The sequence below is a fragment of the Panthera leo genome, chromosome C2, assembly GCF_018350215.1.
Source record: "Panthera leo isolate Ple1 chromosome C2, P.leo_Ple1_pat1.1, whole genome shotgun sequence".
In the NCBI taxonomy this organism is placed as follows: Eukaryota; Metazoa; Chordata; class Mammalia; order Carnivora; family Felidae; genus Panthera; species Panthera leo.
The window spans coordinates 140,407,613-140,423,862 of NC_056687.1; the positions used below are offsets into that span (position 1 = coordinate 140,407,613).

General features: G+C 41.1%; 1 protein-coding gene across 1 annotated transcript in view; it reads right to left on the reverse strand.

The window, feature by feature from the left end:
* The window catches only part of THRB (thyroid hormone receptor beta), a 336,813-nt gene that overhangs the window by 273,320 nt on the left and 47,243 nt on the right, over nucleotides 1-16,250 (reverse strand). Inside the window, exon 2 of the mRNA XM_042903309.1 lies at nucleotides 13,587-13,683. The gene's annotated coding sequence lies outside the window, so the exon portion shown is untranslated. The remainder of the gene's footprint in view (nucleotides 1-13,586; nucleotides 13,684-16,250) is intronic.

Genomic DNA, 16,250 nt, shown 5'->3' on the forward strand with positions numbered 1-16,250 from the left:
GGATCCGGAAATTACGTTGTCATTAGAATAAAAGGAATAATCTACACTTATTCTAAAGTCAGAATTCAATAGCATCATATGATGGTTTAATAGGAGATATGTGTACTGAGTAGCCAACAAACAATTGAGACATTGGGACAACCCGACCTCACCACCCTCCATGGGAAGTCAGGGCTGTGTTCCCACATGGAACTGGCCTACTGAGCTTCTAGGAAATTTCACAACAAATCATCATGTGTTAATCTCACCTTTCTCCTGAAACATTTTACCCAATCTCAAATATTAACTCTTACCCTAAAATTACAACTTCACATATTTCTTTCACAGCCTGTGGCTACAGGAGCGCTCACTTATTTAATCATATGATGTACACTATGACTTTTTAAAAATCATCTTCCTTCGCCCTCTCTTTAAATGTAGACTTTCAGACTTCTCAGCCTAGATGCCTTTTCTTTAACCTCAGCCCCTATCTAAGCTCCAGGGTCCATCAGAACCTCTAAGGGGGGGGGTTCCCAATTCTCTGCTAGACAGAGCCTCTCTCTTGAGGCCCGAACTTCCATTCTTACAACCCGAAAGTGAGCTCATGTTCTCTCTGCACCCAACTTTATGTTCATCCTGTGTTCCCGACGTCATAAACTCAAAACCTGAGCCATTGCACTCCCCAAACCCTTTGTTTCCCACCTCCTACCTTCCCATTTCTTCCCTCCATTCCTTCTACTGGCCCTGTCCTCGTCCTGCGTACAAAGTGCCTAGACAATATTCAGGGGCCTTCTCTGTAGCACTGCCTCCAGTATGTCCATGTGTCTGTCCACCCCTTCACAGGGTTATTGTTTCTGAATGCAGATCTTACCACTTCCCCTCCCACAACCCTAACTCCTCAGTTTGGTATTTAAGGCCACTGAGCAACACAATTTCATCTAATTTCCTGAACTTAAACTTCAAACCATGCTCCCAGCCCTGTATCTCACGTTTGGTCATACCTCATGCATTTCTCCCCTCCCCACCCCTCAACTTGAAGTATCATCAGACCTTTGAAAAACAGTTCCCTTCAGTTGGAATGCTCTGCTCTCCCATGTTTATTTCCAGGTCCATTTCAAGTGGGAGACAGTCTAATTTTGTGACAAGACAGCAGACTTTGGCTTCAGATAACCCGAGTTCAAATTCCAGGGCCACCACTTTCTTCTCATCAAATCTCGGGTAAATTGTTTCATGTTTCTGAGAGTCTCAGTTTATTCACCTCTATACAGAGAGGATGGTAATAGTGTCGATATTATAGGATTGCGGAAAGGACTAAATGAGTTAAGACATAAAAGGCACTTAACACAGTCCTCAGTACTTAACAATGATTCATATTAGCTATTGTTATCATCATCGTCATTAGCCTACTTCCAGAAGATCTTCCCATCTCATCATTTGGAGTTAATGCCTTCTTCCCCTTAGTCTTTCCATAGTGCACTGTCCATGGCTCTAATTATAGTTATCAAAATATGACAGATGTAAGAGTTATTAATGTCTGCATGCCTTACTTCACAAGGAGGAATAAATTCCATAAACAGTTATTAAGCACTAAACTACATCTTATCGGTAGCTTATACCTTGTGCTTTGGATTTTTCTTTCTAGTTATCCCATCATTCATTCCACCTTCCCATTCTACAATCATGTATAAGCCTGCAACCTGGACAAGGTGTTAGGGTCCTCACTTCCTCACTCTACATTTTTGCTAATAATATTCACCAAATCTTGCAGAGACTATCTTCTTAACGCATTTTATAATCTGACACTCTCTGGCCCAACTGGCATTGCCTTGGTGAATTATTGTTCACCAAGATAATTATAATTGTTTCTAACTACAGGTTTTAATCCAAGTGGCTTTCCAAGACAACTGTTGCGACCTGCCCTGTGACAGCACCTATGCACCTGCATTGCCAACCAAATACCAAACTGCTTGCATGCAGAGAATATATTTTGTTCAAAGTGGGTAGCTCAGTGCCTGGCACACAGTAGGCTATCAGAAAGCATATGTTGTAAATATGAGTGAATCATTACATTTCATTACATCTCCATATACTTAGGTTGAATCTTTATCTTTACAAATGCCGACAATATGTATTGTAGGCCACAACATTACAGCTCTGAGTTGAACCAAGGGGCTAGGAATTCCTCAGGGGGGTTAGGAATTCTGTTCCAATAGCTTCTGTAGGAGGTACACAGGCCAGCAAGAAGTGGGGACGAAAAAGAGGGAATGGGGGCAAATGATGCATATGAGATCATCTCTCTTCTCTAGGGCATGGTGTCAGATAAGTTCAAAGATGATTGAGACTTTGCCCCTCATTTTCAGGGACAACACAGCCCATGTAGAAAAATCTACCTACCCCTCTTATGGCTGCTGTGATGCAGCATCCAGATCCCCCTTCAGAGAAGAAGGGCTGATTCCCCAGCTACTTGGAGTGCTGCTGGTCCTGATGGATATTTCTTTAGTCAAGAAGAGGCCATCATTCAAAGTCACACCCCTTCCCAAAGCACCCCACATCCAACGACTGGTCCATGCTGGGTATAAAGACCCTGTCCCCTCAATCAACGTGGAGCAACTCTGAGGGATCATCCAGTTTTAGCCTTTTTGAGATTGGCCAAGACCTCCATTGAGACTGCATGGCAGCTCAACTTCTCTCTCTCCAGAGCTACTTCCTTCTCTTTCCCACTAAAGGTGTTGATCTCAAGAACACTCCCCAATAAACCACCTCCTGGCTGAATTCTGTTTCAGAATCAGCTTCCCAGGCAACCTAACCTGTGACAACCAATGACAATGAAAATGAGATGGAATTTTATAACAGCACATGCCATAACCCAGAGGGAAAAAAACTACCGGCCTATAGGCCACATTTGGTTCTTAGAATTCTTTTTGTATGTACCCTTTCAGGAGTTAGACCTGGTGAAGTACTTGTCAACGTTAAAAAAAAAAGTTTTGAAAAAGCTGAAAGCCTGGTGATAATGGGCCAGCACTTGCATGGCACTGACAGCTCTAACTGAGGGATGGTGTTCCATTTAAATGGTGCTCACATCCTCCACTGTGCTACGGTCCTTACGGGCATCCTTCATTCATTTCTTTTACCTGTTTAGCCCCAAAGGCATTTGAGTTTGATGGGTCATAACCAACTCTAATATTCCAGTTTCTAAGCTCAAGGTAGGCTACCTGCTTGGTCAGCCTACTTACCTCAATAATGTATATCTTTCATCTGGCTTTTCCTACAAAATATAAGCCTCTTTGCAGGCTGGGTCTGTGTAATTGTCATCTTGGTAGCTTTCCCCCAGCAGATGCCCCAGGTTGGTGAACACAGCAGTTGTTCAAAGGATGCATGTTACACAAACAGAATTAAATAGAAGACCCCTTCACCACTTTGTGGTAAGGCAGTGTCTACTTTTCTAGAATATTCTAAAGGAGCCTCTGTGTCGCTTTGATGTATGAAGATATTTTCCTGACACACAGAAAGAAGTTGGGCTCTCCTCTTCAGAAAACATGACCATCAGTGTGTTTCCAAAGCTTAAGGAGGAAGACAGGTTATTGAAGTGGTTTAAGAACCAGGGGCAGTAAATAGCCCACATCACAGGCCTCATTTGTTTATCTGAAGCCACCAACAGGAAACCCCCAGAGGATCTGGCTATGCAGAACCGGTCCTGGCTGTGCTGCCCAAGTGCAGGTAAACGGCTTAAGTAATTGTGATCTTTGGGCAGTCAGTCAAAATGCAGAGTCAACACTATAAAAGGGCAAGTGCTCCCACAGAGGAAAAATTATCAAGTGCTGTTCGACAGAATAATAGGTGACTGCTGACATTTCACCTTTTATCATTATAGCAATACTTGGAGAAAAAGTGTAGTTAAGGTTGTCAGAATTTCATTTTAACCCCCTCTTTGAGGCTGTTAAAAATTCACTCCTGCTGAAACTTGCCTTTCAGGTTCTCAGCCAGATTTGTGCTTTGTTTTCAATCCGTTGTCTCTAATGGAATGCAAAATGTAACGCAGGGCGAGAAAGGTTTCTTTTCCAAGGATCTTTCTGCAAACTGCTTCCTACCTCAATTCCCCTTTCCTTGTTCACTCACTCTCCGCCAAAAGGTTAGCTTTAACATCCAAAACAACCCCAAAGATACACTCAACTGAGAGAAGATTCAAGGCTTTTGGCAGTGTTTATAAAGATCGCTGAAGCAATAAGCAATACTCAACAAGTAAGAATCTGTTCAGCGGTGTTCACTAAAGGGAATCACAACCTTCGAACACTGTCAGTGTCCATCACGGATGTAGTTGAATCAACAGGGATTTTTATAGCACTCACTGAATGAAAGGTAACTAATGACAGGTCAAAAACATCTTCATAGGCATGACATAGGGTGACAATCTCGTAGGAAGGAAGGGACAGCAAACATCGTCCCGAGACTACGTTTGTATAGCAAACCTGATTTTGTTTAGACTGTGTGCCCTTGGCACTCAAAACTTCCCATGACCCTCTCCCCAAGTCATCTCCCACTGAGGGCAAAATGCTAGGAGAAAGGGAAAGAACTGATGACTTATTGGTCAGTTACTATATGACACATAGAATGCTAGGCACTTTATTATATAAGGTAGTGTGACGATACCACGGGGTATGGCACACCCCTCATCCGTACCCTCCCACTGAAACAGACTTTAACTGTATCTACCTGTGTATACATGGCTTTAAAATGCTCCCAGGCTTGCTTTGCTTATCTTAAACTAGAGCGGCTGTCCAGCTAGACTTGTTATGTTGATCGGCATATGAGATATCACCGTATATAATAGAGTATTTACTTTTGCAGACATCCACCAGTTCTTTGATAGACGTGTTAGGTCTTGTGTGTGCCATCCTTCCCATTACAGTAGTCCCAGAACCTGGGAAAGTGCTGTAATAAGCCTTTTATTATTATAAGCATTTCTGCAATACTTTCCATTTGCAAACTGCTTAACAATCAACTCCCCTCTTTATGTCTCACAAGAAATCAGATAGCTCAACACTTGTTAGCTTTGTTTTACGGCTCTGAATCCTCAGGCCCAGAGTTCAAAGAAATCAAGGGTTACACAGCCAGCTCAGGCTTAAGACCAACACAGCTGCTCTGTCTTTATCCAGCCTCTCAGCCAAGCTGCCCAGCTGCTTCCCAATCCTTTTACCGAATACACACATATATATTTTTTTATTTTTAAACTCTTGGAATTAAGAAAATTAGAGTAAGAATATTGGCCCCGATTCTCCATTTTTAGCCTGAAAATCTCACAGCCTGGGCTTTTGCCAAGTGTTGCTGGAATAATTTTGGCGGATCTGAAATAGCCCACAGACAAGTTCCCTCAGCTGGTAGAGAAGCAGAGATGGATGTCTTTGGGGGCCATTTTGCCCAGCCTGTGTCAGTGGCAGAGAGGAGGGAAGGGGCATCCAAGGCAGAGTTCTGGCATGCTGCTCAGCCAGGCAGAGGAAGCCATGAAGCAAGCAAGTGGGGAGGTGAGTGGGCAGAGCTGGATGGCCTTGAGAAGCTTCTTGGGCGGGAGGGCAATGGCACCGCTCAGGGACATGGGTCACAGCCATCAAAAGGTAAGGCTTAGGTGGTCCTGGCTCTCCAGTATAGAATTTGGGGCCATTCTTTCAGAAAATGGGCGGCAAAATTCGGTCAAAAGCATAAAGAATAAATACAGCTTTGCTCTGGAAAAAGGTCTGGTGGAGAGATGTCCCTCTCTCTGGAGTCAGGCTATTTTTTTCTACTGTTCTTGAATAATGCCGTCATCCCGTATTTGTGGCAATAAAAACGTTTATTATCCCACATCATCATTTCATAATGTCTGTGATACTTACTATTACATTCTTGTTAAACTTTGTTTTTAAACTGTAATTTTGTGGCTCCTTGATATATGTGCAATAACTGCTCAAAATGTTTCACTTTTAAATTAAGTGCTGCTAATAATATTTCTGCGAGTGTCAAGAAAGACAATTGTCTCAGCTTAGAATATGTACTTATGAACTGGGTATCCCTTTCCATTCTAATTCCAAACCTAATTAGTTTCTAGTATTCAATCCACTCCTCTTTAAGCAGCTTGGGTTAGCTGGTTATTCCCTCATTTTCAAAAACAAATACTTCCTCCTCTTGTACTCTCATCCCCCCCCCCCCCCCAAAAACACTCGCATCATCATCTCCCCATCATCATTACCAACATTAGCGGAGCACTTTCTATATGCCGGACATTGTCCTGAGAATTTTACATGTGCTGATTTCTCTTCATAGCAGTAATAGGAATTATTATGATCCCTATTTTACAGATGTGGATACTGGGGTGCAGAGAATTTGTACAAGATTTGGGACACATGCAATCTGGCTGCAAAGCCAGTCTCCTTACCGCCCTACTCTAAGGCCCCCCTCCTGGTAGCCTGCCGAGTACGTTGCCATTTCCAAAGCACTTTTCTTTTGCTCCTTACAACCATGCACAATATTTTGTTTAAACTGGAAGCCCTTTTTTATTTCCTCCATATCTGGGGAAATTACATAATGCTTTGCTATTGTTGAATTTATTGAAGGTTTAGCTAATTTTTTTTTTTTTCCAAATGTAAACTCTAGATTTAATTGAGAATTAATTCTAGATTTCACCGAAAGTAACACTATGGGGCGCCTATGTGGCTCAGTCGATTAAGGCTCTGACTCTCGATTTCAGCTCAGGTCGTGATCTCAGAGTTTGTGAGATCGAGTCCTGTGCTGGGCTCTGTGCTGACAGTGTGGAACCTTCTTGGGATTCTCTCTCTCTCTGCCCCTCCCCCACTCACATTCTCTGTCCCTGTCAAAATAAATAAACATTAAAAAACAATAAAGTAAAACAAAAACAGTAAAGTAACACTATGGACTTCTCCATCTAAAAAATGTTAAAAGTTGTTATCAACCAGAAATCGTCCTCAAATTATTCTCCATGGTTTCTTTTTCCCATTATAAAGTAAAGTCCTACATTTTTTCCAGGGGATGTGCTGAACTCCAGCAGAAATGGAGTATATTTAAATGTGTCTTAAGTTATAACTGACTGCATTTCAAAATCAAATACTTTAGGCTTTACATATTTATAGTTATATGAGTAACATTTGTACTTATATGTCCAGATTTATATATTCCAGGCCAAATTCCAGAAAAGGATTTTGAGGTTTGGAACGTATACTGCTTGGAATTTATATATACCTCTGTTCTCCTCTCTTGATGTGGAGAGTAAGTAGTTTATTCTACTTTTTAATATCTCTACTTATATTCACACAGTTTCTAAAAAGGACATATATGATAATGTGGCCTAGTAAAAATAAATGCTAAATTCCTCATTGAATTATTGTTTCTTTTCATGCCTACTCATTTATAGTTCTTAAATTCGTTGTTCTCAACTTTTGACATACCATCATTAAGGGGATTCTGAAAATTCTGTAGAAAGCAACTGAACTGAATTCCATAGGAATACAAATAACACAGATGACAGTATCTGGATGTATGCATTGCTCTTGGGGCAAAGTCCTCCCATGCCTGTTATTTACTAACGATGTTTAGGACATTACAGGGAGGTCCACGGGAGAACAGATCAGTGTTTTGCCTGCCATACAGAGGCAATGGGAGTGCTTGAGAGGATTACACACCCCATGTCATTTGAAGAAGCAACGTAGGTTCCACGCCTCCTTATCATAACTTCCTCTGTCCAGGGCCTCACACGCGTGTTATGGTAAACGTCCCCTCTTACTGACAGTCACACAAATACCCCTGCTGAACAATGAACCTCCCCAGAAAGCATCTTAGGGAAGCTCAGGCTTAGTTTCAGCTTTGTGGCCCATAAATATCGGCATCAAACAAGCTCTAGGGACACCGGGGAAAGGTTAGTGTGCAGACCAAGGTCACAGCACATTCCAGTGCTTAACCTAACCAAAGGACATAGACCAAGAAAGCTTTTCCAAAACCAGGCAGCTGCATTTCATCTTTGCATATTGAGACCAAAGAAAATAAATACCTGCTGTTTCAAACAGCTGGGTAGTTTGCTGGAATGCTAATGAATCACCAAAGTCATGGATGGTAGTGATGTTTTCCTCAGGTGGCAGGAAGGCCCCATGAGGAGGAGTCCTACACCTTGCCAAGCTTTCAGACTACTGAAGGAACAGAATGATATAGGACAGGGATCTGACATGTTGAATTTTAAATCCAACCTTCATTTTAGCTAATGGTCCTTTTAATTCTTTGGGTTCAAGGCCCCCCAAAATGAGTTTTAAAACTGGGAGTCCACCATATCTTTGGGTTGAAAGGGAAATAGCACGAACAGATACTAACTCCTGACTTGAGGCAGGATTTTCCATTTTTTATCCCAGCTTATCCAATGATGGCCATTAATAGATATTTTTATATTCCCATAACACAGAAGAGAAAGATGAGGCTCAAAAAAGTTAAATACTTCACTGAAAATTACCCAGAGTATATAGCAGAGTCAGGATTTGGACCCAGGTCTGTGAGATCCTATGCCCATTTTCCTTGCTTCCTTCTTGGGATAAAAATATATTTTCCTGGGGGATTTATGGGAAGAGACGGAAGTTTCAATATGATCCCCCAAAGCATACTTAACTTGCCTTCTTTAAGCTCAGCAGTGTAGAAAGACACTTGTCATTCATGTTCCCTTCCTGGACAAGTACACAGAGGCTATTTGTGGAAGATGAACCTGCCTGTACAAGAATCAGCACTTTGAGAGCTGAAGAGAGGGAAAAAACTTGACTTGTTCCTAACCTTGGACTCAGTCTGGTGGTGTGACAGATGGGGGTTTCCCTAGTTGCTGGTCCTGCCTGCCACAGCAGCACAGAACTGTGGGTATGGGTGGCACTCCCCTTTTCTTTGGACTACATTTCACTCAAGGGCCTTCTGCTGTTTTCTCGAGTGCTTTCAAATAAGACAATAGCATAACCTTCTTGGAAGTAGTTTGACTCCTAAGTTTCAAGGAGCTTCCTTCTTTCATTCAAATAGGTAAGAGCACAAAGCAATGAGACATCATCAATAGCACCAAGGCGTTCAGCCAGGCGTCTCCTGACTTATAGGTCACACACTGCAGTTTAAGTGCGTGTATGTGTATTAGTGCATAAATAAAAAAATAAATAAAAATAAATAAATAAAAGTGAACACAACTCCTTTGGAAACCTTTAGTGATTGATATCACTCTTCATCTAATTTCTGAGTATCCCCCCACCCCTGTCACCCATTAGGGAGACCTCAGCATACTGATCAGAGGCTTTGTAAATGTGTTCTTTGGTAGTTCCAAGTGTGTGTTTAGAATTTCAACCAGTGTAAGGGCACCTGGGTGGCTCAGCTGGTTAAGTGTCCAACTTTGGTTCAGGTCATGATCTCACAGTTTGTGAGTTCAAGCCCCATATTGGGCTCTGTGCTGACAGCTCAGATCCTGGGACCTGCTTCGGATTCTGTGTTCTTTCTCTCTCTGCCCCTCCCCCATTAGCACTCTATCTCTGTCTCTCTCTCAAAAATAAACATTAAAAAAAAAAAAAAAGAATTTAAACCAGTGTATGGGATCCCTGGGGGAGAGCAGAAAGAAGCTGGAACTCTCTGGCAATTCATTTTTGGTATAGATGCCTCATGTGGCATGCCCCATGAAGTTCATCACACAGCTGACTTTCAGCAAGATGTTCACTCACTATCAGTGAGGAGATTGTTTTAAAAATTCACTCTAGGATATCCACATACAAAAGAATAAATTTAGACCTTTTCTTCACACCGTACAGAAAAATTAACTCAAAGCAGATTACAGACTTAAATGTAAGAACTAAAACTGTAAAACACTTAGAAGTAAATGTAGGAGAGAATTTTCATTACCTTGGGATATGCAAAGCCTTTTTTTGTTTTGTTTTTCATTTTTTGCATTTCATTTTTTTAAGCATAATTTGTCAAGTTGGCTAACATACATGCAAAGCCCTTTTGGATAGAATTCCAAAAGCACTGGCAACAAAGTAACAATAAATTGGGCTTTATCAAAATTAAAAACCTTTCTGCTTCTGTGGAGACCATCAAGAGAGTGAAAAGACAACCCACAGAATGGAAGAAAATATTTGTAAATTATATTTCTTATAAAGAACTCATATCTAGAATATATACAGAACTTTTACAATTCAATAATGACAAAACAAGTAACTCAACTAGAAAATGGCTAAGGATCTAAACAGACATTTCTCCCAAGAAAATATACAAATGGGCAATAAGCACATGAAAAGATGCTCAACTTCTTCAGCTATGAGGGAAATGCAAACCAAAACCACAAAGGGATACTATTTCATAATCACTAGAATGGCTATCATCAAAAAGACAGATAAGAAGTGTCGACAAGGATGTGGAGTAAGTGGAATGCTTACACCTGATGATGCAAAAGGAAAATGGTGCAGCTACTTTGGAAAAGTCTGACAGTTCCTTAAAAGTTAGACAGAAAATTACCAAATAACTCAACAATTCTACTACTAGATATGTATCCAAGAGAAACGAAAACATATGTGCACAGAAACACTCGTGCAAAATGTTTGTGGCAGCATTATTCATAACGGCCCAAATTCAGAACAACCCAAATATCTACCAACTGGTGAATGGATAAGCAAAAGAGGTTATTATCCATGCCATGGAACATTATTTGGCAATGCAAATGAATGAAGTCCTGACACATGTATGTATGAATAGAATATGTATGAACCCCAAAAATATGATGCAAGAGATTGAAGTCACTCACAAAAGGCCATAGATTATATGATCCATTTTCATGAAATGTCTAGTTTAGGCAGGTGTATAGAGACAGAAAGCAGATTAGTGGTGGCCTAGGGCTGGGGTAGGAGTGGGGGAGAAATCCATGCTAATGGATTTCTTTTTGAGGTGATAGAAATGTTGTAAAATTGACTGTGGTGATGGGGGCACAGCTCTGTGTATGTACTAAAAACCACTGAATTGTACACATTATAGTATGATGCTAATGCATTTTTGGGTCACTCTCCAGAAGAGACCAACTTTTATAAGAAGACACTGAGTGGGTGCCCTCATCTCCTGGAAGTCACCGAGGATGGACATTATACTCTACTCAATGGGTGCTCGAATTTCTGATTTTCTTTTTCTTCGTAGGTAAACTGTATGTTTCGTTTTCTATGGCTCTTATTTTGGAATCTTTGTAAAGCAGGGTTCAAAAAAGGTATTCTGAAATAAGATGCATGGAACTAAACCATTTACCTCATTACTTGAGGAGTTTCACTTTGGTTCTTTTCATCAAAAATCCCACAGTTTCAAAACTGCTAATTTATTGCTAGAATAGTTCATTGAATTGGATAGAAGGAACTTATAAATAGAAGCTGAGGCTGCTGTTTTGCTTGTTATCAGTACTGTTGAATGACCAATTGCATTCCCTTTAAAAATGTATCAATTGGGGGCGCCTGGGTGGCTCAGTCGGTTGAGGGTCCAACTTTGGCTCAGGTCATGATCTCATGGTCTGTGGGTTTGAGCCCAGCGTCGGGCTCTGTGCTGACAGCTCAGAGCCTGGAGCCGGCTTCTGATCCTGTGTCTCCCTCTCTCTCTGCCCCTCCTCCACTCTCACTTTGTCTCACTCTGTCTCTCAAAAATAAATAAATGTAAAAAAAATTTTAAAAAATGTATCAATTGGTTCTTTACTATTCTTAAGCAGAAGTATGAATCAAAACACTAATTTATATCATTTAAAAAATAAAAATGACACATTCCCCAATCTAGAAGTCAGGAGACAGAGCAGCAATTAGAGAATTCAACATAGGTCATGATGAGCTCCGGGTGATGTATGAAAATGTTGAATCACTATATTGTGCACCTGAAACTAATATTACAGCATATGTGAACTCCTTGCAATTTAAATAAAAACTTGAAAAAAAGAAAAAAGAAAGCAACATACAGTCACTTACATTCAGTTTTATGAAGGAAAAACTGGATATTTTTAAACATTTAGACACGGTTAATATAATTAAAAGCTGTCATCAAGTTTTAAGTAAGTAGAATTTATTGAGGGCAAAAAGAGCATTTGGGGGAGATTATGAACACTGGATCTGTAAAAGAAAAGAACAGTGTTTGAGGATTGGTTTGGCATTTTTGATGCTTTGAAAAAGGAGACTCGAGGACCCATCAAAGCAATTTATTATCTGGGATGTGATATGTAAATTGGTCATTTCATCGCTTAGAGATTTGTTCTACGTATCTGAAAGTAGACTCATAATGTAAAACCACAGCCAGCCATCAGTGGGTACACAGAAACACTTTCCTCTCTTTTGCTCTTTCATACTTTGGCATGCAATAATGAGTAAACCAAGAGAGCATATATTCCTTGCAATCCCAGGGTAATTTTTTATCAGTGTTAGCCGGCACAATGAAGTTGGCCCCCACATGAATGTGCATTTTAATTTTAGCGCATTTGACAAGTCTCCTTTCATATGGAATTGACCTCGCAGCATTGGGGGTGGCCATTCTATCTGTAAAGGTGAAGAGGAGCTCATTTGGTCCAAACAAAGCAAGTTGCTGGTGGAGAAGTCATCTCTCTGTCACGCTATTGTAATTGTCTGTCATGCTATTGTAATTGTAGCTTCTCCAGAAACATAACAACTGACAACAAAATGATGATTCAAAGCCACAAGTATCACCCTCTGTATTGTACTACAACTGATTATGGAGCAGTGGCAAAAAGGATGCTGGGTGGAGAGACTGGAAATGCCTAGTGATGAATACCAGTGATTAACCCTTATCTGTTAAAAAAATGGGATTGAACACTACAAAGATTCCAAAATATGAGTCACAGAAGCCTGCATGCACAGTTTACCTGTGAAGTGAGAGGAAATCAGAGCTTCCAAGAGCCACCCGTAAGAGCATAATGTCCCTCCTCACGACAAGGTAGGGCAAAAGGAAAATGTAGACATCAAAAACTCAGGTCATTGAAAATAACGAAAAAATTTCACAGATACATTTTTTGTCAACATTTTGCTCCCCTCGGTCTACCCAAAAGGTACAACGGTGGCAAAAGTGACCAATTTGAAGTTATGACTCCTTTTTTCAGCTGATCGACACAATGATAAGGAATGTATTGTCAAAAGGCAGGACACTGTTACACAATTTGGTCCTGAATAAAATGAAAATGCAGGGCTCTTGTTCAAAAATTGTGAAGAATTTCAAGATGGTAACAGCAAGACCGTAACTAAAGCAAGCACAGGTTGCTGTCCATGCAGCCAGCCTGGCCAAAGGCTAGAAACAGAGAGATCTATACACGTCTGTTGTCTTCTGGCTAATTTAGCTTCTTTTGGCAGAATGCACATATGTACAGACCCTACAGCTTAGGAATGACCTTGTGTCACTTTCTCATTTATAGAAACCAACACCCAGAGAAGCAAAATGACTTGTCTAAGGTCATGAGTTGCACAACAGAGCCAGCACCAAATCCCAGGTGTCCTGACTCGCACACAGACATTCTTTCCCCTACACCAGGTTGCCAGTCTCCAGTTTAAATGTAAATAATTAGGAAACACTACAAAAAGGGGGCACAGAGGGAAGGACATTACCTCATCAGAACTTCCTTTTCAACTCTTCTGTGCAAATAATAAGATGCGGTCTGAAACTCCGTTTCAAATTCCTTTTCTGCGTCAACTCTTCCACGTCCTAGGAAAAAGACATCATATGACAGCTTCAGACACTGAAGCAAATTACCTTTGCCGAGAGCTCACTTGAGCCCTTGGAGTTAACGATCACAGACCAAGGTGGTTATTAGTGGATGGTTATGAGGCAACACGTTAGTAAACTAATCAGTGTTCCTGTACAAATATTTAAAATAATTCTGAGATAATTTGAACTTTAACACTGAGCTAGCCAAACCCATTTGTAATCTGAACCCAAGGTTCTAATAAGTTACTGCCTTTTGGATGTCCTTCAACATGAGGGACATTTTTAGAAAGATTAGCACTTGAGTGGAAACAAAGACTGACATTTTCAACGTAAACATGAGACCTGGAGTCTGTTTAATACAAAACATGATGCATGTGTCTTCCTCACTCAGGTGCATGTGTAAATTTAGTACATCAAAATATCTGTTGCAAGGACACTGTCGTTAAAAGATACTGTACAAATCAAATATAAAGGGAGCTTTAAAAGCTTATGAAAAAAATTCAACCATGTGATGAAAGAGTTCAAGGTAGGCTGGCAACCGCATGATGCAATAAAAAAAACTGTCCAGAGAGGTAAAAGACACCTGCCAACCACAACCCCCCCACCCCCGGCCACCCTCCCCGACAAGGCACAGGTATTAGGGCCAGATAGATCTCTAGTTCAAATCCCAGCTGCACATATATTTTACTTCTGTGAGCCTTGGCTAATTCATCTGCAAAATGGGGTTGATACTAAAGCCAAACAGCTAGATCAGATGCTTTCTGGGTGCCTCAGTGATCTCTGCAATCTATGATTCACACACCTTTAATTATATCTTATTGAATTGCCCCTCAGAATTTTTACTGGGGGGATTAAAATTAGTTTTGCATGCCCAACGTTTTCCATAACTTTACGGACTGTAGGTAGCAACAGGAAAAAACAAAATATTCTCTGGCTTGGATAAATTTTGGCATAATTATAGGTCTGGTGTGTGGAAAATGAGGGCCGGATGAAAATGGTGCAGAGACATGAGTAACCCAAAGAGTCTGAGGCTACAGCACTTACATCTCATTAACCGCCAATTACTGTATTTATAATTTAACACAAAAAGGAAAAACACAAATGGGGTTTAAAAAAAAATCCCTTTTATCTAGACTTCAGTTTATACTTGGCCGCTAAAGGCAGATTTAATGCAATAAGTTGAGAAAGGGAGTAGTTAGATTGAGAAACGAAAACACTTTTTGATAACATGTGAGGCTATAAAAATGGCTTGGCTGAATCTATTAACCAAAGATAAATAATACCCTGCAGGAGGAAAAGAAACAGCTTTTTCTGGATCATAAGGTCTGGCATGTTTTTAAAGACCTTGCTTTCACTAAAAATGTAACACATCCAATTTAAAGAGACATTTAAAAATTTTTTTTGTTTTTAATGTTACTTATTTTTGAGAGCAAGACAGAGCGTGAGTGGGGGAGGAGCAGAGAGAGAGGGAGACACAGAATCCGAAACAGGCTCCAGGCTCTGAGCTGTCAGCACAGAGCCTGACCCGGGGCTCGAACTCACGAACCGTGAGATCATGACCTGAGCCGAAATCGGACGCTTAACCGACTGAGCCACCCAGGTGCCCCAAAGAGTCATTTTTTTAAATTCGTGATTTCATAACACTTTTGCATCCGAGATCTTGTCTCCGTTCGGATGAGACCATGTTCAAGACTTTCATCAAAACATGGGAATAAAAATGGCCCTCAGTTATTTGTGTGATTTCATTATTAATCTTCCCATGATTCCTATTTCTATTATTACTGTTGCTATTCTCATTACCACTCCCCCTACTAATGCTGTTACTACTACTGCCTCCACATCTGCATTTCTAAATGGCCATGTGACGGGAATTCTAATGAATAACAATTGATTGTTCAGCCCCCGAGTCTCTGGCTGGCTCTCTCCGTGAGTCTATTTCTGGTCTGTATCTCAGCGTAGTCCATGGGCCAGAAGCTTTATCACCTGCGAGCTTATTACAAATGCAATCTATGGCATCCGAAGCTCTGGAGTGGGGGCCGGGAATAAGTGTCTTAGCAAGCTCACCCAAAGATTCTGATGCTCAGATTTGCAGAGGAAGTGACCCAAATGCCAGAGAACAGAGGAAGGAGGGATGGGAAAGAAGTGAGGAGGAACACCTGGAGCCACCACCTGCAGACTTGACCTTGTCTGCTTCAGGGCAGGCTGCCTATGCCAAGGAGAAGAAAGCAAAGTCTGAGGCAGCTCTGCAGGAAAGAGAGCTCCTTCCTGCCCCAGGATGCGGTTGCAGAGGCTCCTGCCTTCAGCTTCCCGCCTCCGAGAGGAGAGGCACCACCAGAACTTCCCCCAGCCATTGCTTGTCTCTTTTGCCTGCCAAATATTAAAAATGACAAGACTCCTTATTTTTCATCAATGTAGGCAAGTCAGATGGAATTAGCTACGGTTTCTGAATTAGTATTTCTTAAGGTGTGAGGTTTATGCGTTTCAGGGATGCAGTGATCCTCAGACCCACCGAATCAAAATCTCTGGGGGTTGCAGGAGGCTTTAAAAAACCACCCCTATGCTGT